General features: G+C 31.5%; 1 protein-coding gene and 1 non-coding gene across 3 annotated transcripts in view; one reads left to right on the top strand and one right to left on the bottom strand.

Moving 5' to 3' along the window:
- LOC113518375 (syndecan) overlaps nt 1–27,622 on the top strand; it is a 362,685-nt gene that overhangs the window by 261,323 nt on the left and 73,740 nt on the right. The window lies entirely within an intron of this gene.
- Nucleotides 8,781–8,853, bottom strand: Trnav-aac (transfer RNA valine (anticodon AAC)). The gene has a single exon. It is a non-coding gene; the product is annotated as a tRNA-Val (tRNA).

The following is a 27,622-nucleotide window of genomic DNA, read 5'->3' as shown; positions in this document are numbered from 1 at the left end:
CTGATATGATGACGATGATGATGATGATATATCTACATAATATTTTTTGACTGAACATAAGTTATTTATTTATTTTTATTTATTTATTTAACTCTTTATTGCACCATAAATAAAAATATACAATGACAAGTGAATAATTCAAATGAAATACAGTAACATAAATACAGATTGAAATATACACATAAAGGTATTATATGAATTATAATCATTTTTATAGTCGAAAAATCTTTTGCACAATTTCTAAAGGTTTCTATTTAACTACTAGCTTTTTGTACATTCCTTCGTAAACGTAAATATCAGAAGTAGGAAAACTAATTAAATAGATTACTTCTAAATGGCGTATCAAGATAAAACATTCATCAGTTTTTAAGTTTAAAGAGTGAGATATGACAGTGACTTTATGGCACAGAGACAACACCTGAGTCCTCAGGAATGGCAATGCATGGGGTATCATGGGCGAAACAGTATTCATGACGAGTAATGTTTATTACTATAGGCGACGGTGACCGCTTTCAGTAGTTTTTGATCAGTAAAATATGTCATATATTTATCATTATATTCAATAAAGTGTACTTTGTCACGATTGAAGTAGATTTTTAGCAAAAAAAAAAACAAAATGTTTTGTTCTTTTTTTAAGCAAAAAAAGAACAAAATGTTCCTAAACAAATAAATATAAAAAAGTTAAATCCAACGAACTCATATAGATCAGAAAGCGTATTCACTGTGTGTAGAAAAAAGGAATCAAAAGTGGTTAACAAATCGCAAAACCATAGACAATAAACTGTACAGCCATTTTGTTTTTCATCGGGCGACGGCATGAATATGCAATGAGTGTAACAGTGCATTCGGACAAAGATCCCGCCGCATACAAAGCCGGTTGCGGGCTCTGTGCTTATCTCGCTTCAGTTGAATAAAAAATAAAGGAAAATCAATGGTCTCGTTATAGAATATCGTTACATCCATCCAAAATTTTTATTTTTTTTTATTTTTAATATTGTATACTGGATTTCTTCAAATTACATTCTATTTACTAATTTTGACTTTTGTGTAATGTCACATTGTGTATGTGTGTATGTATATATGTATTACATATTCTGTAAGTATGAAGTTAAATATTATATTAACATAAAGAGCACATTCTCGTAACATGCAATTGCAGTTGTATCCATTTGTACTTATTTTTGTAGTATTTTGTTAAAAAAGGGACTGGCTGAAAACATGCGCATATTGGACTAGGGCACACAACATTAACTGAGCCAGTTTCTTTTACCTGATATAAGATACTTCTTACATATAATATTAGTCTATTTTTCTGGCAATAAATATTTTCTATTCTATTCTAAAATAATAAATGCGAAAGTTTGTAAGGATGTTTGTTACTCAATCACACTTGAATAAACCGATTACTTGAATGACAAATGTGCATAGTATTAGTCGAACATGCACGGGTTTTTTAACGCCCATATAAATTTTGATATAGTTCATTTAAATACAGATAGTGTTAAAAAAGATTTAAAAGAATAACTGTTGAATTTCTTACGGGTTCTTCACAAAAGGAAACAACTTTCTGATCTCTACATTTATTAAAAAATTACGATTTAAAAATGCTTGTAAATTTCGAATTTCGAAATTAATAATGCTTGTAAGTTTCGAAATGAATCGAAATTCGAATCATCTTTATTCAAATAGATTTGCTATTTGGATAAACATGATTTGAATTTGAAAGGATTTTAATGAAATTCGTACACGGGAAGGTTATATTCTAAATTGAAACTTAGGATACTTTACATACAGTTTTATTTACTATATATATCGATTTATGGACAAAACTGCAAGAGACAGCTAGTATTACAAATATAAATGTTTGTTTATTTAGTACTTCCTTGAGTTTTAATAGTTCCTATTGTTGTGAAATGACATGTTTGCTATTCTCGTGCATAGTATTAGAGATGGCGAAGGACATGACTACTTTTAAACTCAACTAATTAATATATCTCCTTCACGCTAACGAAATCGCTAGTAGAAATTAGTTAGTAAAAAGAATAAATATTGTCACCACTATAGTCTTTAATGGGATAAAGATAGGTCTATCTTCGGGCGCATTGTGCATATTGTGCCGTGAGGAGTCGGAATCCGTGGAATATCTGTTGTAAAACTGTAATCCGTTGACAAGTATGCGCGTGAGTCTACTGGAAACGGCTTATCCGGAGCCAGGCGACTATAGATATCTTAAACTGCGAGATATCGGAAGATCATACATACGATCTATAAAATGACAGTAAAAAACAGAAGAAAGCACAGAAGATCCCAATCCCAAAAAAAGTGGCCATTAAGGCTGCACACGCGACGGAAGCTTAAAAATGGAGTAACTTCTCCCGTTTTCCCAACATTTCCCTTCACTGCTCTGCTTCTATTGATCGTAGCGTGATGAAAAGTATACTTTAACCTGCCCAGGAGTATGAAGAATAATTATACCAAGTTTCGTTAAAATCCGTCAAGTAGTTTTTGTTTCTATAACGAGCATATAGACAGACAGACAAATATTTTACTGATTGCATTTTTGGCATCAGTATCGATCACTAATCACCCCCTGATGGTTATTTTGGAAATATATTTCATGTACAGAATTGACCTCTCTACAGATTTATTATAAGTATAGATAAAAGGCAGGCATTAAATTAATAGAGTAATAATAATAATAATAAATTTAAATTTATTACTTCCATTAAAATCTCACTTCTAAATCATTAACAAACCAGTTAAGAGTATATCGGGCAGGCATTAAAGTCCCGGAGCTATAATTTAATATTTCATATTTAAAATTTATAATACAAAATGACTGAAATAATCTGCCTTCAAACAAGATCCATTATGAGATAGATAGTGAGCCAAATGCCTAAAGCATATGTCTTGACACATCTTTTGCTTTATACATTTTCATCGTTTCGTGTATGCCAATTCCGGAGATTTTTGCAATTTCGCGCGGATAGTTTAGTATACTAAGTATATGCCGCAGCTTTTTTCACATGAATTAGTAATTACATAAAATATCGTATATGCTAAGTTAGGATATAAATATAACCGTGTACATACTAAATTTCATTCAAATTCGTTCAGTATTTTTTGCGTTAAAGAGTAACAAACGTTCATTTATCCATCCTTCCTTATTACCTTACATCTACCTAAAAAATGCTTGAATTAACCGACTTCAAAAAAAGGGGTTCTCAATTCGTTTATATGTTTTACTCCCTTATTTATAAACCGATATGGGAAATTCTTTTTTATTTGAAAATGAGATATGTGTATAGATATTTCAGATTGGTCCTATAAGAATCTTATGAAAATCAATAGTTAGGTTTTTAAATCCAAATAGTTGATTTGTCACTATTGAAGTCGGTTGTTTTGGAGCAAAACTTACTTAGGCATTATGATTAGATACTATTTATTATTTATAGAATTATTGTAAATATTTGTATTGTAACATGTGACGTGAAAATATGAATGAGTGTTTACATTCTCTAATAAAAAAAAATCCAGAGGGAGACTTTGTACAAAAGTCGATTGCTTGGCTACCTCTGTCCCATTCGTGTTTGAACTGTGAAGCAGTTGTGTTTGCATGGCTGTGTTTCGGTTCGAAGGGTGGGATATGGCGTGAATTTACTGGGTACAGAGGAATAACATCTGACTCCTCGGGAATGGCAACGCATGGCGGGTATCATGGGCGAAACAGTATACACTGTTATGTCCATGGTACTGCTCATGTCTATAGACGACGAGGTTACCACTTTCCATGGGCCGTCAGCTTGTTTACCATTCTAAGTTGAATAAAAAAAAATACGATGCGTAGATAAGGTAGGTAACAATATATTGCAACACAATAATATTTATCTTTTTAATGCTATAAATAACGAAGTACCGATTATATCAATTTGCCTACCTACTTAGTCTAAGGTAAAATATTATGTTACAAAAAATAAAGTCTACTTCATTTCATCCCTCTCTAATGAGATGATAAGGAGAAGAAATAATAAAAAATACTTAAATAATAAAGATACAATATACTGATAGATATTTATGTGAAATTGTAATAAAATATTGTTATCCATTACGTAGTAACAGTAAAGTACTTACTACTGAATAATAACTATTAAGAGTATTGAATTATAATAACTAGAGGTCGCCCAATGGTCGAAATTCGACCATAACATATATTGTAAGAAATGAATTTATTATGTTTATGTTTGACATTTAGTAAAACTATAGACAAATAATATTAAAAACAAAACAAAAAATAATTATCTATTTTCAATTTGACCACAGACTTTAACAATAAATAAAAGATTATATATATGTTTGTGTGTCAAATACATGGTAGTGTGTGTAATTTTTTTTTTTTTAATATTAGCATTCTGCACTCCTTCTTTATATAAACTATAAGTTTGCGAAATTTCATACTCCTCCGTCCACACAATTTTAGTAAAAGGGAGTACAAATTTTTTGCTCCACATATTAATATGTATATAGATTTAATATTAAAACATGAAAATCGTATATTTGTGTGATTAAAAAAAAAGTCGAAATAGATTGGCTTAAACCCGTATCAAAAACGCACAAAGTTATAATTATTTATATTGGATTTACTCGTGTATTAGTGTTAGGGATTTATGTCAGTAAAGCCCGTTAATATGAACTTATTTCAAGTCCGAAACTAATCGGGCAATCCTGAAAATAAATAAATTACAAAGATGGTAATTTGACTATTTGTAAAAATGATTTTCATATATTAATAATGTTTCACTAATTTAAATAAAAAAATACGAACAGAAAATATATTTGTTAACTAAGTCACGGAGGCTTAGAATTTGCTTTGTATTACCCGCCAATATAAATGTATTAGTCCGTTAATATTACACCATAAGCGCAAGAGGCCTATTAAACTTGGCGGGTTATACTAATTCCATTATGATTCGTATAGCATGAATATTTTAACCCTCTTCATGCAAACAAGGTTTGTGGCCTTTTTGTTTGTGTAAGATGTAAGATAACGTTTAGTAAATATTTGAAGAATCTCACATTGGAAATACTTTCAATTCTCATATTCATTGACAAAATAGGTTTATATATAATGGCTTTAAGACCGATTTATTTTATTGCGTGAATGTACGCATTAAAGTCCAACCGAATAGTCGAATAGTCGCGTATTCGATGTTTCAAATGGAAAAGTCCAATCCGTACTCGCACTAGTTCGTTAGTACTGGGAATGTTAACGATTTTTATTCGCTCAATCGACGAATCATGTTTTGAAAGGAATTCGAAATGAGATCCACTCGCTTGCTTTGAATTTGTTGCGAACTTTTTTTATTTCCCTATAACATTTTTCATTTCTGCTAAGCAAAAGATTTGGGTTTTGTTCCTTTTACATTCAATTTTCAGTTGCTACCTAGGAATGTTCTACATGATTACTTTATATATTGTTTTATTATTCTAGTATTGTTTATTTCGTAATAATTTCTTTTAGTAACTGTCGTGCAATCCCGATATGGAATGGGCCACCCGTTCCTTTCCCGTGGGTGTCATAAGAGGCGACTAACTACCTTGCTATACTTGCCAACCGGACTGCCAAGCGTAGCAACTACTAGCAAAATCCCTTTATGGCGGAGGCCTCTGTTTAGCAGTTGATAGTTAAAGGCTGATATAACGACGATGTTATTTTAGTAAGTTTAGTAAGCAGTTACGATACGTATATTTAGTTACGCACTAAGGGGTTTCATTTAGGATAAAAACTATTTTAAGTATTAATCAATGATATTATTGCATGACTTTTTATGTGAAAGTAATTGTCAAAAATGACAAACATTGCAAATTCAATATATATATAGTCTATCTGTGTAAAAATATACCAAGTCAATCCGCATATCGATCCCTTATGAAATCATCCTGGCTAATATCTGGTAAATACGTCATGTTGGACAAACTTAATTGACTTCATTCTCAGCCTTCATCTCTCATTGTTGTGACAGGTGTAAAATGAGAATGAAGTCAAGTAACAACCAGCCACAAGGCTAATGACCTCGACAGCATCTACAAATTGCATATGCAAGATTATTATCCATTTCAAATAATGGTTTCTAAAATTTTTGTCTATTTGTCTGTATGTTTATGCACGCTAATCTCAGAAACGCCTTAACCGATATGAATCGCTGAAACATTGCGGTTAACTCCACTTTACATTTAGTGTTTATTTTATCTCAATCATAAATAAAAAAGTTATATTAAGCTAAATCATACATTTAAAATGCTATAAAATAACCGATCAGTTGAATTAGTTGAAACTTTATGAAGGTATTAGGTACGTAATTATCATTTAAGTATATAATACAATATAAGATTGAAATCATAAAAAATTCCAATAAAAATTATATAGGGGAACTACATAGTTAGAAGTGAGCAAAGTCGTGGGAATCGGCTAGTCTTTAATAATATTTAATACATAGTCTCATAGCTTTAAGTCTTGTATATGTGATTTTACACCGCCATATTGGATACGTCTTTCTCATAAAATATTATAGATACTTACCTACGGTACAGGTATAGAACGCCTTCGGTGTAAGGGTCGTAATTTAATGGCGTAGAGATAGCAGGTGCATAAGCGGTGTTCAAATATAAATTTAAAAATATTCTTGTAATACGTGAAAACTCTTTGCATATTTTTCTATATTTTATATCTGTATTCCAATAGTAAGCAAGATAACTGGCCCCATACTCCTAGACAAACGGCAAACGAATTTATCGATAGATAGATTGATAGACTGATAGATATATCAAAATAACTGTTTTTGTCACAATTGGTCGAAACTTTTTTGTTGGACACAATCTTTAATTAAAACTTATTCTAGTATGGTAATTATTCATAAAAAAATAATGTTTATTTACATTTGAAAAACATATTTTATAGACACTTTCATATGGTATTGATTTAACTTGAATGACGGTAGTCTCACCATTACCACATCGGATTCTAGTCCCAGCATACAATAGGCCACCCCTTCCTTTCCCTTGGGTGTTGTAAGAGGCTACTAAAAGAACTTAATAGTCGAGGGATTGGCAGCAGCGTCTCTTATAAAACATTACCAAAAGCCTAACTGCGGTTGCCAACATGCCTGCCAAGCGTGGCGATTACTGGCAAAACCCCCCTCATGAAGGAGGCTTATATTCAGCAGTGGACAGATAATGGCTGAGATGATGATGATAATTCTAGTATATTGAGCGAAATGTTATCACCACAAGGATAGCAGTCAACAAAAACAACTTTGTACAAAAGTCGTTTGCTTGGGTACCTCTGTCCCATTCGTGTTTCAACCGTAAAGCACTTGTGTTTGCATGACTGTGTTTCGGTTTGAAGGGTGGGATATGGAGTGTATTTACAGGGTACAGAGGAATAACACCTAAGTCCTCAGGAATGGCAACGCATGGGGTTATCATGGGCGAAACAGTATACATTATTATGTCCATGTTACTGCTCATATCTATAGGCGACGGTTACCACTTTCCATCAGGTGGGCCGTCAGCTTGCTTTCCATTCTAAGTAGTATAAAAAAAATCTCTTATCACTCCATCGTAACTGCAGTCGTGAATATATTTTTTAATATAACGCTAGTTTCTACACAATACAATCGCTACCTTAAGCGCTTAGTGGGCACCGAGGCTTGCTTTAATTAAAAATACCTAAGAAGAAGCTAGCTGCCAACTTCATTTACCGCACCACGATTAATTGAACCGGAATAAAGCCTTCCACGTGCCTGATAGTTGGAACTCTTTGTTTGTCGGCTCCAATATTGCCCATTGGCATCAGTGCGGATATATTTTGGTCATTTGTTATTGTTATTATTTGTAGTAACTTTAAAAAATAATAAGTTAATACTAGTTATTGATTGACAATAATTTTTATATTTCATTATTTCACCCGTTAACTGTCCACTGCTGGACATAATCGTTCCCCATAAGGTAAATATATACTTATTCAAGCGGACGGAGCCACGAGGTATAGCTAGTATCTCATCATCATCACAGCCAACTGTGCACTGCTGAACATAAGTCTCTCTCTTGAGAGGTTTTGCTAGTAGTTGCCACTCTTGGCAAGCGGGTTGGTAACCGCAGTTAGATTTTTAGAGTTGTTTTAAGAAGGACGCTGCTGTCCATCCCTCGCCCTCCCTTAGTCGCCTCTTACGACACCCACGCAAAAGGAAGGGGTGGCCCATTTTATGCCTGGGCATACACGGTAAATTTTTACATATCTACAATTAAATTTACCATAGAACATGTAAGTACCTGTTCTGTATCATAAAGTAAGTACAGTCATAGATTAAGGATAGTACTTAGCCTATAACTTTTACAATCTTTGAACTAACTCTTTCTGATATCACTGTATAGTGTGCTAATATTATAATATTTTAAATGCGAAAGTGAGTTTGTTTGTTTGTTACCTCATAGCACCCAACGGCTTAAAAACACTTAAGAAAATCTACGTAATTCAATCTTGATAAAATATATTTTGTCACTTGCAAAGTTGCATTTTTTATAGAATCAATCTTATTTGAGAAATTAGTTTAGGGTACGATAGGACACATAAAGTCTGAAGAAGTGTAAAATCCCGTTAAATTAATATAAAAATTTAACGGGATTTACCATTATTTTATGCATGCCACAGATAATATAAGCATTTCAATATACATTTGAATTTTATACCGAATTTTATAAATATTACAAATGTAAAAAAACATTGTTTCCGCCCGGGATCGAACCGGGGGCCTTCTGCGTGTTAGGCAGATGTGATAACCGCTACACCACGGAAACGTTGATATTTTAACGCGAAAATTCTATATTGCTTCAGCGATTTTATTTAATCCTACCATTTTATTGTTTTTATGTTGTTTCATGTTCTGACACAATCGTATCAATAATATTTATGGTCTTAATTTCTAGATTAATCTAAATCATAAATACAGCACCTTATTAGATCGATAATTGCCATAATAATCAATTACAATCTTATCTTTACTCAATATCACTGAATTCAAAAACAATATTTAAATACCTACTCGTTAATAACAACAAACAATGTAACTACTTCTAAAATATTATAAAATTGCAATATTTTACTCTAATTTAAATAAGATTTTATAATACGACTACGTTAGTCTTATAAACGTTACATGACGATTTTATTCCATCTTAGCTTTTATCCGCGATGTTGTTAAGGACCGTGATATCGTCATAGTCGTAGAATACTGACGGATCTGACAAATATTACATATAAAGATCCGTCAGTATTCTACGACTATGACGATATGTTCACTAATTGTGATAAAAAGTAACGTATGTCCTACTCCATTTTACAGAGGGAGAAATTGTATAAAAGTCGTTTGCTTGGGCTCCTCTGCCCCATTCGTGTTTCTACTCTGAAACAGTTGTTTGCATAGCTATGTTTCGGTTTGAAGGATGGGATATGACAGTGAATTTACAGGGTAAGGAGGAATAACACCTGAATCCTCCAGAACGGCAACGCATAGGGGGGTGTCATAGGCGAAACAGTATACTCTATTATGTCCATGTTACTGCTCATGTCTATAAACGACGGTTGCCACTTTCCATCAGGTGGGCCGTCAGCTGGATTACCATTCTAAGTTGCATAAAAGAAACATAATACGTGTAAACATAATTTCATAGTAAATGGTTTTAACATTAAGACGCTATGAAGTAACAATCAAACTTATATTCACAATTGTAATATTAAGAAAATAAAGATTTTGAATGTATTACCTTTGTGGCTTATAAATCTAATATCATAATAAAATCATAATAATAGAAGAAAATAAAAAAAAATATATTAAAGGTTTAATTCCCATCTAATAATCCAATTTGTTTTTCGAACATGTGCCGCGTCATACACATGTTCGATGACAAAATGGCGGCACTTAACAAAATGGCCACTCATGATTTGTCGCGGTTCTGTTACAGATTTACTGTAACTGCTTACGAGCTTTGATAGCGACATTAACGTCATATATCGGTCAATGGACTACCATTTATCGGATATATCACTCATGTGTCATTGTTGTATATAGATATTAGTATTTTATGCATTTATAATAAATTAAATTATAAATATTCTTTAATTTAATTTTGTTAAATACAAATAAAAATTATGCATAGGCTTTTAAAAGGATATTAAAAAAAATTATTTATTTTTAATTTTACCGGTTATAAAATAAAAACTACCTATGCTAAATTCTTAATGCGAAGTGATACAAAAGACGGTCTTACCGAAACAATCTTTAAATTAATATTAATGAATTAATTAATATTAAGCTAAATTAATTATTAAGCAAAAAATAAAAAATAATATTTATATTATGTAAGATTTCATATATTTCATGTATTTTTCTGCAACTAACTGTAATACTTTAATTTAAAAGGTGTGATAAGTCAGTAAAAAATCAAAGTATACGGAGACATAATACCTTAATCCTTAAGAATGATAATGCAAGAGAAGTACTCTACCGTGAGCTTCACAAAGAATTTTATGGTATTTATGACGAACAAAAAAATCATTCATGTCTTAACGAGGGTTACCACTTTCCATCAGGTGGATTATTAGCTTCTTTCTTCTTAAGGTGCCATCTCCTTCCGGAGGTTGGCGATTATCATGGCGATCTTTACATTGTCCACCACCTTTTTACCTTCTTTGCCATACTAAATTGCGTAAAACGTAATATCGACAGATTAATTTTGATGCAATTTTAAATACTAAAACCCTTATAGGGAAATAGGCGATGATACCAAATGAATTACATCTCAATTGGATCCCTCTAAATCCCATTTCGCCATTTTACGGGTTGCGTGCAGCGATTAATTTTTATGTCGCTTAACATTGTCACTTTATTATTACATTTTGTTATCATTTTTTTAAATAAATTCTAATATCTACGTCTACAGGAATTTTCAACCGACTTCAAAAAGAAGTATCGATTCGACTATATTTTTTATGTTTATTATTTTATAAGTACGATTATTAGAGACCGATTTAGAAAATTCTTTTTTTTTCTGAAATGATATACTTACAGATAAGTATTATGGAAATTTTACTCAAATCGGCTCAGTAGTTTAGTTTTGAAATAAAAATAATTATTTTTTTTTTAAACTGAAGGTTTTTTCGTGGATCACAATCTTAAATTATTTGCGTAAAGAAATCATATCATATTCGAATTAAATAAATAAAATATATCTTTGGTGTTAAATTTTGCAAAAAAAAAAAAAAACTTAATTTGTGAATAAAAAATAGTAAAAGAAGATAATTTTATACTTCCTTTAGTTGTCAGTTACATAAAATGGTGTTTTATACTTTAAAAATGTATGCAGTAAATTAATTGTTGTGTACATATTGTTAATCTTTCTAATCTATATCATTCTTAAATTTTCATTTATTAAAATTTTAAACCCAATGAAATTACCACCAAGCTTAGAGCAGAATTATTTCAATAAATTAATTTATAAAGCAGGAAGAACAAAGAATAACATGTATAAAACAGAATTAAAAGAATAAACAAAGGACACCGACGTTGAAAAAGTTAAGACAATAAAAACTTTTTACACGCTCTAACGAAAGCATTAGTAAACTGCAGAATATCCTCGTGAACGCAGATTAAATTTCAGTTTCCAGTAAGCTGCAATTCCAAAATTAAATTATGATGAAACCGGAGTTGTTTCGCAATATACTTAACAAATTACAAGATTTTATGCTATTTTCACACTACACTTGTTTGCGGCACGTTTCGGTATTACAACGTTGAATTAGGTTACAATTAAAACTTGTAAGAAATCTTTCATAAAATATTCTATGGAACTTATTTTATGAATTATAAATATTAAAAATTTTACCTAGTTTAAGAATAAAGTAAGTGATTATCCATAATGTATTATGTGTTATGTAATACCCACAATATATATTACGGGTTTCTAAATGTATTTTACGTTTTTAGGAACCCCTACTTAATGACATAACTCATTACGACTCGTAGAGAATGCTACTAGCATTAAATCCGCTGTACGTACCTTATTTTATTTCGGTCAATAAAGTTATTTAAATAAATAAATTAGTAAACAACAACAAAAATGCTCACTTCATGTTTTATAATAATATTTATTTATTTATCACTTTATTGCACCAACATAACAGGATTTGTTGAACAATTTTCAATACGTATAGTGCAGTACAATTATAATACAAGTATAATACTGTTATATTATAATATTGATTGACCGGAATAAAAAGTAGCCTATTCGTGTATACTCTTCACTGTCCTGTATAGCATAAATTAACAATACCAAATTTCATAACAATTAATACAGTCATTAAATCACCAAAAGGTAATAACAAACTCACTTTCACGTTCATAATAAATTAAATAAATAAATAAATTCTCATTAGAAAACAACAACAAAAACTTGGCCCATAATTAGATGCAAGTATCGTTCTGGGGATTAAAATTTATTATACCTCACTTTGTTGATCTTCGCGTTTTGCCTTTTACTCTTGCCTCCCGAGTAAATATTTTATTACAAACAACATTGTAGGTATCTCGTATATTTTGCGGTGTAATAGCTTTGGAAACTTCTGCAATCATTTTATCGGACCTTAATAAGTTTGCTTTTAATCTGTAAAGCATTTCCTATACATTTGGCTCGATGTAATATAAATGTAAATTGAATTTGCCAAGTCCAGAAAAAGTTGTACCATAATCGATGGCAGTCTATCTCGTATTGTGTACTAGATGTAACAGTTGATGTTACTCAAGTGAATTATGATACTTTGTTCTTAGATAATAAATATAATCCCTCTGTTAACCCAACATTATCCACGTAAATGAATTAATAAGTGTATTTTTATTTGATTGTTTAAAACTATATATATATGTTCTAACTAACATAGGAACTTTATATACTAAGCGGAAACGGATTATTAGTAATGACTTCTAAACTCCCATTGCTGGCAATATACCCTAACAGGTCGACCTCCACGTGGTTCCCCCTAGAAACCTTCGTAGTTAATGTTTAACAAATTTAACACGATGAGCCAACGCACCTGCTTCACATCAGCGTATACCGATAGCGCAGGCGGGTTACTATTTCATTATCTATAAAAAAAAACTTTATATACTAATTCACGTGAGCAAATCTACTAGAAACGGCTAGTATATTATAAAGACATCATATTGTAAAACTGTCAGAATATATAGACATTTTACATGTGTGTTACTTATTCACGGATAAAATTTCCCTTTGTCCAGGCCTCCTCTTTCCAGGCTTTTGAGCCTGACGGGAAGCTATTCGTGATGCAAATTTTAGGAGTTTTATTATGACCACCATAATAAATCCCCTAAAATTATATACACATGTATTATGCAAGTATACAGCTTATCGACAAAAAGAAAGGCCCCGTTCAAAATAACCCTCATCTGTGCATACCATTAAACGGGTGAACGAATCTGAATAGAATTTTATACCCTGTGTCACCACGTCCGATACTTTTTATCCTTACTCTAGCGAGAATAGCTGCGGGATGCAGATAGTTAAAATATATTTTTATTCTTATTTATTGATATAATAAAATTGAAACTAGACGATGTATTTTGTATAGAAGAAAAAAATTTACGACGGATTTTAATAAGAGAAATGGATAGATAGATAGATAAATATTTTATTTATTTGCATTACTTACAGTAAACAAATAACAACAGACATAGATAGGCATACATAGTAAAAAGAGATAAAAGAATGCATACACAAAATAAGCAAAATATTTATAAGAAGAAACAATTTTTTTTCCTTTCATACGTGTGCCATGGTAATACAAAATGGTTACGACTCAGTTTATTGTTTTGCCCTCAAAAAAGAAAAACAGTAATATTTTGTTTTTGTCAAGAAAATAAAATAAAAGCCGAAATAAAAATTTTATTTTTATTTTTGTCTGTATACTTGTCGTCACGCAAAAATTACACCATAAAATTAAATGTAATTTTCACGGTTCTCGAAGACCTAACTTAAAACCTAGCATATATTTTTTCTTGATACACCATCTAGAAGTGAACACCTCACTCCCAATATTGCATACAAAGTCGCCGACAATAGCTAGTTTTTAATAAGATAGTATCCTATGTTCTCAAAAATAAGTTAGCCAGCTAACGTTCCTCCGGATCTCGTAATAATAACGTGCAAGTGTTGAAAACGAGTCGAGTTTCTGTCGCGAGCACAGCTGGCCCTGATAACCGACGAAATACCGACGGGACGGAGTTATAAGCGTCTAATTTACAAGCTGATAGTATTTATTGCATTATTATATTACGCGGTTTTGCCTATGAACGTTTGATTTTTTTCAAAATCTTAATATATAAAAAGCTCGTGTCACGATGTTCGTTCATGCTCATTTTCAAAAACCGCACAACCGATTTTAATGATTATTCTATTGTAACCTTAGCAAAGAAACATACAGTTCCTAGAACATATAAATAATTAATATGCAACAAGATAAATTAGTGAAGTTTCCACAAAAAAATGGCATATTAAACAAATGAGAGCAAATGATAAATATGAAAAAAATACCTGATGTAACATAAAGAGAAGCATAACAATAAAAATTTTTAATTATTTTTTTATTATGGAGGAATTTGTTCCTCTGTTACGTGTATTGTACTTAACATAAGCCTGCACCATAAAAGAGGGTTTTACCAAAAATTGGCAAGCTGTTAGGCTTTTTTAATCTTTTAAGGGGACGCTGCTTCCCATACTTCGACTATTAAGTTCATTTAGTCGCCTCATACGACACCCACAGGAAAGGAAGAGGTGGCCCATTGTATGCCGGAACCAAACGGCAAAATATAAGAACAAAACAATTCTTAAAAATTTATGAAATTATATAAGTAACATAAAATATGCTGACAAACTGAATTTTAGTGATACAAGTACCGACTAGTGTCGTACTTCATCATACTAGTAAAACTTTTCCCTGCCTGTCACATGCACACTGTATTTAATTGTAAAATACAGAGAATTTAACGTATTTTAGTTTAATATGTAAAATATGTGCTAAAATCAAATTTCTAATATGAAATTGAAAATAGTGACAAGCGAAGCTCTAGTGCATCACACTAAACTTCAAATTTAATTTATAAGCAGATAGCGTTTATCTTTATTTCTATTGATATCTAGTATTAAACCGAATTTATTTTATTATATTTATATTTCAGTGCATTTGAGGTGGTCGCTCCATCTAGTGGGGGGTCATCCTATATTGCATTTTCTCTTTTCATTTAAGAGTTTCCTCTTGTTGGCGCAACTAATTCATGCATTTGCTTACGGCCAGCTCCATCCCAGGCCATATCTTTGACCTCCCTATTGACACTGTGTTTTATACAACTCGAAACAAGCTAGTAACCTACTTGATGAAAAGTGGTCACAGAATAAGAGTTATTCTCATACGTTTTTATTCTTGATGACTACATTATTAGTGCTACGTTGCTGTGTAAATACGTAGTCTGTAAATTTACCGCCATATCTTACCACTATAACTAGAACATATCTCATGAGTCAAAAGTACAATAATAATAATCATCGTCATCATATCAGCCTTTAACTGTCCACAACTGGTCATAGACCTCTTATATACACTGCCATGAGGAAGGGACAATGTTAATAAAATGTTAAAATTATGACTATTATAATAATGGAATTTTTTTTTAATTAAATGTACAATTTGTATTTAACCAATATCAATTGAATAACTAGTAAACATGATGTTTAGCATATTTGCATAGTACATACACATATTAAAAAATACGAGACAAGCGGGCAAGGCCATGAGAGACAAGGGCGATATATTGTTTTTTCCATTTCAATCTCCGCTATCGCTTTTGAGTTAGGCTGCGATTTTATATAATATTCAGTGTGAAACTTGGACCTACTGGAAATTAATTGCAAAACAGAAAATCTGTTTATAATCAAATTTTATATGAACAGAAATATGTATTCTGAAATAACTAGGATGCAACTACTTACCAAGTTTTAAATTAAACATAATAAGGACATAATCAGTTATAAGATACATAAATATATATTTCTACTCTTTTCACCTACTTACAAGAATCGACTAATACAAAAGTTTTACTAATTGAAGCATGAACTAAATGAAATAAAATGATAAAATGAATCATTTCTAATGTAGCACTTATTACAACTATGATAGTAAGTTTCTTACCTCTTAGCTTAACTATGCCAAGATTCATTGACTAACCAGTCAATTCTAGTTACATGAATAAAGTTACAGATAAAAATTAATTCTGAATGACTAACAATAAATGTAGATTTAATAAATGTTTACTTCACAGTTGCTCATGACTAAAGGTCCGAATAGTTCCGTAACTATAAAATACAAATAAATTACACCGATAGTTATTACATTTAAATGTAATGTGCTTACGAAATTTATAATAATTAAATTATAACATAATAAAAAAATTCACACCTAATCGATTGCATTAGGAGTAGAAATAATTAAATACCAATGATCCATGGATACGTTTCTTGCTTGGTTCACCAGATTTAGATAAGAGATAAATAATAAAAACTCTTTTTACGGTTCGAAAACAATTTAATATTAAAATTTCAATATTCCGCAGTTCAGTTTCAAATAACATTTCAATACTGCATCATAAATGCTGATCGTTCGAGATACAATTTTCAAAATTGCCAAAGCGATTGCAGGAAATCCGACGATCTAAATTCTATATCGAGCAAGATTATTTATAAAGATTTTTTATTACCGAACTAAGTGTGACAGGAATTTCGTCTACTTTAAGAATGTACCCGACAAAATTATATCTGAATATTTAAAACAATTGAAAGTTTTCAATATTTTTATATATAATGTTAATTTCCAGTTATGTTTTAAATATATATGTACAACATGCTTATATATATACTACCATAAGTAATACAGACCATAATCTTAAATAGACGTCTATTTATATTTGTCTATAGTTTGTATAATATAAACAGTAAAAGTTATTTAGTGTATAAATAAATAAACCAATACTACTAAGAATACAAATAAATCTTGAAATATTTAATTAATAAACAATCTAATATTTTTAATATTAGAATTTTCTGTATATTAAATATAAAAATAGATATACTAATATGTAATCGTTTTTTTATACTTAATAATCTTAACTTATTTTTCATTAAAATGTTAACGCATTATATTGGAAAATTAATTAGAATAATACAAAAAAATACGAAAATGCTGCCATAATGCCATTACGTTCGAAAATTCGAAAGTTATGACAAGTAGGTCATAATTTTCAAATTTTCGAACGTTTTCATTTTCAAATGCACATTTTCCTATTATTATTGTTATATTGTTTATTTTCAAACGTATAGCTGAGTATGTGATATTAATTTATTTTACCTTATTGTTTCAGGTACGTTGCTAGCCTTCAATATTTACCAGTAAATAAAATATTTACTCCAAGTATTTACTCCATTTTGTGGTATGAGAAATTCTCCATAGTGTCGCTCGTTCTTTATCATGAAATCATTACCAATAAGTACTAATATGATTATAGTACATATTATACTATCTGGGTCATAAGTTTGTTTCAACCATATGTTTTTTTTTTTGCATTTTTGGATAGCAAGCGAACTGACGGCGACTGACGGCTAATAGAAAGTAGTAATTATAGTTTTTAAACATCATTATAACCATGGACGATATCATAAGCGTCACAAAATACACTGTGACGCCCCTCGTCTTTTGTTGTAACGCATGATGAATACAGCTCTTGCTAGATTAATTGTAATTTTTTGACAGTTCTATAATAAATTAATATAATATAAAACCATATATAATGTATAAGCAAATAAATATAAATCTTAATTACCTTCCTTGTTTGTGCAATACAGGAAACTGTACCGTGTACCGCCATGTTTTAATCCTTTCATTTATTTGCATAAATATTCCATTTCGTGCTATAATTTTTCATTACTGAGACATATTGTTACAGTTGTTGGAATGCGTGTGTGCTCATTGGAAATTGATTATTTTAATCAATTTATACAAAATTGGCTGACCCGGTGAACTTCATATAACCTACAACGCCATCTGTTAAAAGTATTTCGAAGTAACGATTTCCATACCAAATCACCAATTTTATTTTTTCGATTTTTTAGCTGAATTTTTATGTCATCCGACTTTTTTTCTTTATAACTACCCTTATACTCGTATTACAGCCATTTAAACGAAAAAAAAAAATTCGAATCCATCAAGCCCTTTTTTTAATTTTAACAAGACTGATAAACGGCGACGAAACTTTATATTTTATATATAAATTGATACTAACGTAATTATTAAAATTAATAATAATAATAATAAGGGTCACACAATCACACCAATCTTCTGATCCTCAAGCTAGATCACCCCAAGTCGTATAAGGAACCAGGTATCGAACGTCTGGAGGCACACCCAGAATACCAGACTCGAACCAATTCAGAAAAACTCGTTCCTTAAATTGGTCCAATCGGGAATCGAACCCGAAGTCTTATTTACGCACAGCAATGTATTCACCACGGATATAAGCAATGTTACTTTAACTCCTCGACTTACGGTACTTGATTTACGCGATTTTTTTTAATGTTACACAACTCTACATTACTTACTTTCTCCGCACTATTGTTAAACCAATGTGCATATTCGAACGTGTCCCGCGAAATCGACGTATAGTTAGGAGTATAGCTAAGCAATAATTGCTTACACATTTCTGTGAGCTGATTCTGTGAGACCTATGTTAAGCAGTAAACAGATAATGACTAAGGTGGTGATAATGATAAGAAATGCGTCAGAAACCCATCAATTGTCTGGTTCTTGAGCTAAGATACCCTTTGTTATAAAAAACCAGTTTGTTTCCTACGCTTAGTTCAGCCGAGAACTAAATACGACACCTTTAAAACTAAGCCACATAGTAATCGATATGTACACGAATTGCAGAACACATTTTAACCCGTACATAAACAATTCTTAATGTTTTTATATAAGTATGTACTTATTTTGAAACAGCCATCCAGTTCAGATATTTTATTCTATTTTTGTTTCATCAAGGCAACCTGTTTAGCTTCATTCCGTAGTTCTCCACTGCAACGTTTGATTTCATTTTCAGTCACTCACAAAAAAGGCTCGTCGCATAATTTAAAAGTACCGGTCTCACCATAGTGAAAGCAATTTGCTTTGAAGCGCTATCTGCAAGGATTGCATGAAGGAAATGCAATACTGTCTCGCTTTTCTCTCGAATATTAAGTCCTCTTATTTTAATTACTTCATTATAAATGTTTGTTTTCTAATTGCCAGCGTTTTAATGATTATTTTTTATTTTGTTTCTACGAATGAGAACAAGCAGATGTTATACGTACATTAACCCCGAGCTGGTCGTTTTATTGTGAAACAAACGTGCCATTTTAATTCTTACACGTACTGTATACGGTCTCTTTTCATTTGAATAATCCGATCGTGCATTCCATTTTACGCAGTGCTCGTTCACTTTGTACAACGTACATAGAAAAATTTACATATATGAATTTAAATATTTATTATTCATATAATTTTTTTTTATTATATTTATTAACAACTTAAAATGGCTAACTAGCTGGCGGCTCACTTGATAAATAGTGATTACCATCCATCACCTATCGTCATCACAATCAATCATCATCAATTCGCGAAGTCACGAATCCTGTTGTATAAGAAACTTTATAAGATTTCTCAGAACTACGTCATAAAAGAAACATATTTAATGAGAAATATCACAGTAAGGTTATCTAATAAATCGATAACCAATTAATCGAAAAACAACTTCAAAACAATACTATCGGTTATACTACAAATGACTGTTAGTGTCATGAAATAGAACACTGTATAATATAGATATAATCAACTAAAACAATAAAAAGATAATATCTTAATTATGACCGATAAATTATTTTTAATAAATAATGTAAATTATATGTTACATTATTAGATTATTCATGGTTCTACTTGAGATATCGATTGATAATATAACTTCTAAATGTATTTATTTTATTTATTTATTTACACTTTATTGCACCAAGTAAACAAGAGAAATAACAAATACAGTAAATATTAATGAGAAGTGATACAAAAGGCGGCCTTATCGCTAAGCAATCTCTTCCAGACAACCTTTGGGTAGAGGACATTGAGAAAAAGACAAAGAGTAGATGGCGCACTATTATATAAATATTATCATATACAAACATATATAGATATGTAATAATTTAAGATGTTCTACAAGAAAAGCCTACATCAATAATGATAAAATCAGTAAGTCTAATTTAAAAACTAAACTACCGAGTCCACTTTGATAAGATTTCTACGAGACCCATCTGTCAATATATCCTTTCAAATAAAGAAAGAATTTTCACAAATCGGTTTACAACTGACGGAGTTACAAGGTAACTAACATAAAAAAAATATGACCAAATTGTGCCTGTCCTTCTTTTTTGAAGCCAGTTGATAAAAATTGCATTATCGACTATAAATCGATGGTTCATAAAAAACAATTAAGTGCACATCCTACTAAGAAAACCCCATACCTCTTCAGAAAGTTTTCTATCCTGGTAAATAAGTTATAACTGGTATATTAGCATTCGCTGAAATTGGTAAAACTTAAGTTCCCCTCCGTTAGGATTTATTGGTCATACCTAATTAATTCGGCAAGTTTACTTGGATTATTATGGCAATAAAAATAATAATTTGTCCCGCTCTGTGGGGAGGCTCAGTCACGCCCCGCCATTCACTAACGGGTCCAACATTCTTTGAGGGAAACTAAGGAAACACTTCAAATAATGATTTCATTTTAAGATTGTTGTAAATTTTGTTTCTAAAAAAAATTACCTTCAAATCGGGTAGCACAAAATTATTTTATATTAAATTCTTATTTTAAAACAAATCAAATACACGCCGAGATACGTCAAATTAAAAAAAAAAGTGTTTGTTTAAAAGTAGAACACGGAATCATTTTTTAAAAGTAATAGAAATGTGGATACCATAAAGGTTCTATAAGATTTTTTCCCCAAAAATATTGAACCTTGACAAAATTAATATGGGACCTAGAATGGAATTTGTGAAGAAACACATACTTATATATACAAACTATGAACCACCTTTTTTAAAGTGGTTAAAAGTGATTTTTAATTATGATACCCAGACCGAAGCAATTGTATTATATTATCTGTGCCTAAGGTATCCCTATCAAAAATTAGATCAGAATCTATTCAATCTAAATACACTTACCTTAATTGAAGTGAACAAAACCTCGGGCTGAACTATTATAAAGTACTTTATACTGAAAGTATGCTTGATCATATACATGTAGATGGATTATTGAATCCTAAACAAGATCCCAGAAAATAGCTATGGTTTAGCTTTACTGATTGATTTTTAAACAAAACAAAGCGCGCATACACAGTGTTACGAGTGATGAGCGCATATAAAATAAACACAATATTGTCATTACCATATACTAGGGGAGAGAAATGTATGCAATTGTATGGAAACGCTTTTAAATTACCTTACACATTTATGATAACCATATGTCGTGCCCAATTGTGTATTCTACGATTTTGTATATGTATGTAGTAGATAAGTTTGTATCTCTTGGCACTTTAACGCCTCGACCATTCGCTACAAAACTTGGCATACACGTACTATTTGCAATGGAAATAAACGTAGGCAGTTTTTTTAGTTATATATACTTGAGTCCCTTAATACGATAGTACGATATCGTGCCGTCTTACGAATAAACGAATATACTATTAAAGCACACACTACTGTAATAATTTGGTATTTTTATTCAGATACATGTTAATCTTAGATTATATAAATAGAGTGTCTCCATACAAATGCTTCGAGAAAAGCGAGTCCACTTTTTCATACAATTTTGCGTGATAAATAGTTATGAGTGATTCCTTTATAACTTCTATATTTATTTTATTTTATTTTATACTTTCTGCGTCTTTTTAATGAGTAAATACTCATTTTATTTATTAAATAATACGTCAAGATACATTGAATAAGATAAAAAAACGAGTCAGCTAATTTGACAATTTCTGACAAAAAGTAGACCCGTTTTTTGAGACTCAAAGCTCTATCTAGATTATCTAAAATGTTAATCTATCTTACAAGTGCCATAATGTAGTATGACAGAAATCTATTGTAATAAGACAAAAAGTTTCCTTATCGTATTATTGTGCGACGCGTTTATAGAGAGTCACTCTATCTAGACATAATAATATCTATGTTCCGCGTTTAATGTACCTGTAATATAAAACCTACCCAATTTGCAATTTTCAATATCGAAAAATATTCAACGACATTACGATCAAAGTGTTTTATGACATCACGTCGGAACAGTGGCCATATTGCATCGTTTAACACTCAAACTTACTGAAAGGGTGCAGACCCGAGTGTTCAACTTTTAAAAGTTCAAAGTTCGCCTAGTGACATTTTTATTCTACAGTATGGTTCGTAAAAAATCAAGACAGTCAAGAACTAGTAACTACTTAAATGTTAACTTTAATATTTACAGTAAATACAGAAATAAATGTAGTTTTTGATATTTTTGCGCTAAATATACAAATATATATGTATGTATATAAGCATATTTAGATACAAATAATAATTATAGATGGCTATTTCTACCTATATGTACAATATTTTTTTATATTATACTATCTATTAAATTAGAAGCGTGCGTGCGTGGATGCGTGCGTGCGTACGTGTGTGCATGCGTGTGTGGACGCATGCGTGCGTGCGTGCGTGCGAGCGTGGGTGCGTGTGTGTGTATATGTGTGTGCGAGTGAGTGAGTGAGTCTATGTGTGTACGAGTGTGTGTGTTTGTGTGTGAACCTAATTTAATGTTTAACAGTGGACTTATATGATAACGATGATGAAATATAAAAAAATACAACAATATTGAGAACCTCATTATTTTTTATAGTTGGTTGAAAAACAAGTGAAAGACTTGGAACAATGTCTCAAAAGCAGACTTTAAAATTTTGAATAAACAGAATTAATAATTAGTTATTTTTAAAAGTTTATGAACGTCATATTATAAAAATTATTGTCATATAACCTAAACCGTATAGTATATGTCATACAATTAATACCAATATACCGACATGCCATTTATCAAACTGTTTCGGATACACGGAAATTGCGCCAAGATCCGGTCTATATTTATGTATGTTTCAGGTATATTGCTTTAATCCATGCATTACTCAAGATGTGGTTTTCCCTTTGTTTATATATAGGTAGAGTATTGGGTGTCAAAAATGTGTTAATATTTAGTTAGTTAGCTTATTTGACGTTTGACACATTTTTTTTTAATTATAACCATAGATATTTTTTTTTCTAACCATAGATTACAATCTTACAACAAAACGCGCTATTGATTCAGTGTTGCTAATAATTGTGTTAAAAATCTCCCAAACGAAGTCGATTTATTTAATTTAAACTGGGAACTGTTGCTTCTAATGTTATATTAATATGCATATGTTTGTATTATATATATTATTACAAATTTTATACATGTATTATTTATTTACCTCTTTATTGTGCCAAAAACATAAAAATATATAATGGCAATTATTAATTAAACTGACGTCCATTTTGAATCAAATTTTGCATTATTTTTATTTTTCAATTTAATATAACAATGTAATTTCTTCTGTTTAGTAAGTAGTAAATTTACAATATGGCAACCTTATTTACTTTAAAGTTTTAAGGTTTTCCATTCTTATGAAGTTAAATTATATATTCTAGTAAACTTTTACTTTAAAAAGTCCCATTATACATCCCACAGCTCGATAAAGATTTTTCTCATAATAGAAGGATCTTAGGCTATTATAACTAGGTTGCCACTTGGTTTTATTTCGTATTTCCTTCTAATGCATAATATCGTATAATACTTTAATCCCTTTCTTATCTCTTCTGACATTGTAGGGATTACAGAGAGTGGTGACACGTATTGTTACTCCGTTCTATCTCCACAGCACCCCATTCATAGACTCATTATACAACTAAATAGTGAAAGGACATAGGATTTTTTTTTAAACCATAGATTAAGAATTATTCACCTAACATAAAAATAGAATGCTCGTTAGCATTCGTCATTTACGCCACTTATCTACGAATGCTCTAAAAAGATAAGGGTAATATTCTTAATCTATGACATACATGAAGAAAAAATAATAATTATGTAGATTAAATGAAGTACATAACGCATGAATTAGAAATAGTACCTATGGTATATAGATTAAGGATAGTATGGCATTTCCTTTCTACGCTGCGGTATGGAGACTTTGTACAAAAGTCGATTGCATGGGTACCTCTGTCCCATTCGTGTTTCAACCGTGAAGCAATTGTGTTTGCATGGCTGTGTTTCACACATGAATTTACTGGGTACAGAGGAATACACCTGAGTTCTCAGGAATGGCAACGCATGGGGGGTATCATGGGCGAAACAGTATACTCTGTTATGTCCATGATACTGCTCATGTCTATAGACGACGGTTACCACTTTCCATCAGGTGGGCCGTCAGCTTGTTTGCCATTCTAAGTTGTATAAAAAAAAAAACATCGCATGGCACAGAAAGAAAAGTTTGGTTGACAGAACATTTTAAAAATAACATTATTAGAATAACCCGCCTTTCCTTTCCTCTGATGTCACATTCTACGCGCCGCAATGTAAACAGCCGACACAGCGTCTAGACTCTTCTATAAACAATATTTTGCACAGTTTGCGCAGGAGATATTATGTTTGTACAGTTTGAAATATGTTTCAGTTCGTGTACAGATACTTTTTATTCTCGATATTCCCTTGAAATATTATTATAAATCTTGTTTTTGCTTATTTTCTTCGCATAAAGTAAAAATACTTGGGATAGATTTTTAGGATACGCTTAGCTTAATAATCTATTCTTACCACTAATTAATGTAAGACCTAATTGACTGACACTATGACTTAATTTTGTTATTTGCCTTTATATTTAGGCGGCATTACATAACGAAACTCGACTATAATTTTTTAAATAATTATTATAATTTTCATATATTAATTTTTTTTCACGCCACAAAGGTGGGAAACGAGCATACAGCCCGTCTGATGATAAACGGTTACTGTAGCCTATGGACGCCTGCAACACTAGGGGTGTCACGTTCACGTTGCCGACTCTGAAGAAACCTTAATATACCCCTTTTCAAGAACTCCATACTGTATAGTCTCTAGGGAAAACCTCGGCACGGAGCTCACTCCACAGCCTGAGCATTCGCGGGAGAAAATTTCTCTGAAATCGCACTGTACGTGACCAGTGAGGTTCAAGCGTATGAGGATGAATTCCTTGTTGATGGTGAGTGGTGTAATGATAAAAGATGGCTGTAGGCTACATTTAAAAAAATCCATAATTTCGTTATGCAAGTGATAGATTAATTAATTAATTAATTGAACCTAAATCAGAAATTTGTAACATCTCTGTAAATTATTGATTCCTCTCTTTTCGTAGGTAAGTAAAATAAATGTAAGAAATCAGCATATGATACAATAGAGCTGATATACTTAAATTTTACAAATTTAAATGAAAAGAAAAAATTTTTCTGTATTAAACTGTAATAATTCTGTATAAATTTCCAATTTCAAATTCGAATTCTTTGTTCCCATCAATATTGATTTCAAGCTACGAACTAGATGTCCCCTTCACTTTTGATAGAGTCAGCGAGCCCAATAATATCAAATCGATACGCCCTCAGTCCAATGACGCTTACAAAGGCAGAATGCAGCGGCCGTGACTCCTTTATCCCTTTGATGAGCGACGCCGAAACCCTCGCGGCGAACTTTCTTTTTGGCAGTGATATCTAGATTTTAAACGCTTCACTTAAGTGTTTTTAAGCGACTAAAAACCAATACGTCAAGGACGCTAAATAGCATATTAAAGGGAAGAGGTAAAGGGAGATTTCTAGTAATGTTATGATCTCACCGCCTTCGCTAATCTTTAAAGCCACGCGGAGGAAACCTAGCAAGACACATCTCTGTCAGGTTGACCACTATGCGGTTCTCCTTTTATACTATCGTGGTTATTTTTTTTATGAATTCGTCACAATAGGTCAGTTTACCTGACTTCTTCCTCACCAGTAGGTGTCCCATACTAATACACCCGCCAATCTAAACCAATTACAAAGGCGAGGTAACGTTCCATAACCGAAATAACAACTGCTTTACGGTAGAAACACGAATGGGACAAAGGCGCCCAAGCAAACGATTTTTCTACAAAGTCTCCCTCTGGTACTCATCTTACTGGTCTTATTATTAGAAGCAATCTTTTACACTTCTACTTAACAATCAGACCATTTATATAGAAAATAACATGCAACCAAACAGTCATAACAACTAATGCTCATGATAACTCAGTGGAACATAACACTAAGCAAGTGTAAACAATCCCCCGTATTCTGTTTACTATGCACCTGCATTTAATCATTGGCAAGCAAACGTTCGCCGGTCCATCTGTTTGATTATCACAACATATACACAAACACGAACTCGTATAACAATACACCACTCAACCTTAGAGCATTGAAGACTGTCCAGTGTTGAGTATGTGTGTGTATGCGTATATGTATACAATTATATGAAAGTGTGTGTAATATGTACACAGTGAAGATTTATACCTAAATAACACTAAAATGAATTTCACAGAAACAAACTCACAGACATTCTGACGTCTTTGCTACTTTTATTATTGTAAAAAGTGATTTTTTTTATACAACTAAGAATGGCAAACAAGCTGACGGCCCACCTGATGGAAAGTGGTAACCGTCGCCTATAGACATGAGTAGTAGCATGGACATAACAGAGTATACTGTTTCGCCCATGATACCCCCATGCGTTAGTATATAGTATATGCGAGTAGTTATATTGTATGGGTGGAGAAGGACATGACACACACATAGCTCGAAGAACTCACAATCAATAAAGAAGAAAGGTTCTTGAGTGGCGACCCCGTACGGACAAGTGCAGTTTAGGACGGATATGGAGTGACGACTTCAGATGCATTGAAGGAAGTCAGTGGATGCAGATGGCTCAAGACAATTCTTTATGGAAATCTATTGGGGAGGCCTATGGTCAAAAGTGTATAGGTAATGGCTGAAATGATAATGATAATAGATATATCCCAGTCTTACGGACGAAGCCGCGAGTAAAAGGTGGTAGTTAGACAAAAAACATATACTATTACAGTGTTATCCAATCCCAAACTAAGTAGAGTTACTACGGGCACAAAGGAACTGATACTTTTTGCTAACTTTGTTGTAAATTATATTTAAAGAAACACCTAGAACAATATAAAAAGGCATAGGTACTCATGAATACAAATGTTTGTTAAACAGCTACGACGCCAATACGTGTAAGACATACACGTTATTTCTTAAATAAAACTTTTTGATATTTCT

This window comes from Galleria mellonella, unplaced genomic scaffold (genome assembly GCF_026898425.1).
Source record: "Galleria mellonella isolate WM207_F2 unplaced genomic scaffold, CSIRO_AGI_GalMel_v1 utg171, whole genome shotgun sequence".
In the NCBI taxonomy this organism is placed as follows: domain Eukaryota; kingdom Metazoa; phylum Arthropoda; class Insecta; order Lepidoptera; family Pyralidae; genus Galleria; species Galleria mellonella.
The sequence above is the reverse complement of the archived record's forward strand: the minus strand, read 5'-3'. Positions and strand labels throughout refer to the sequence as shown.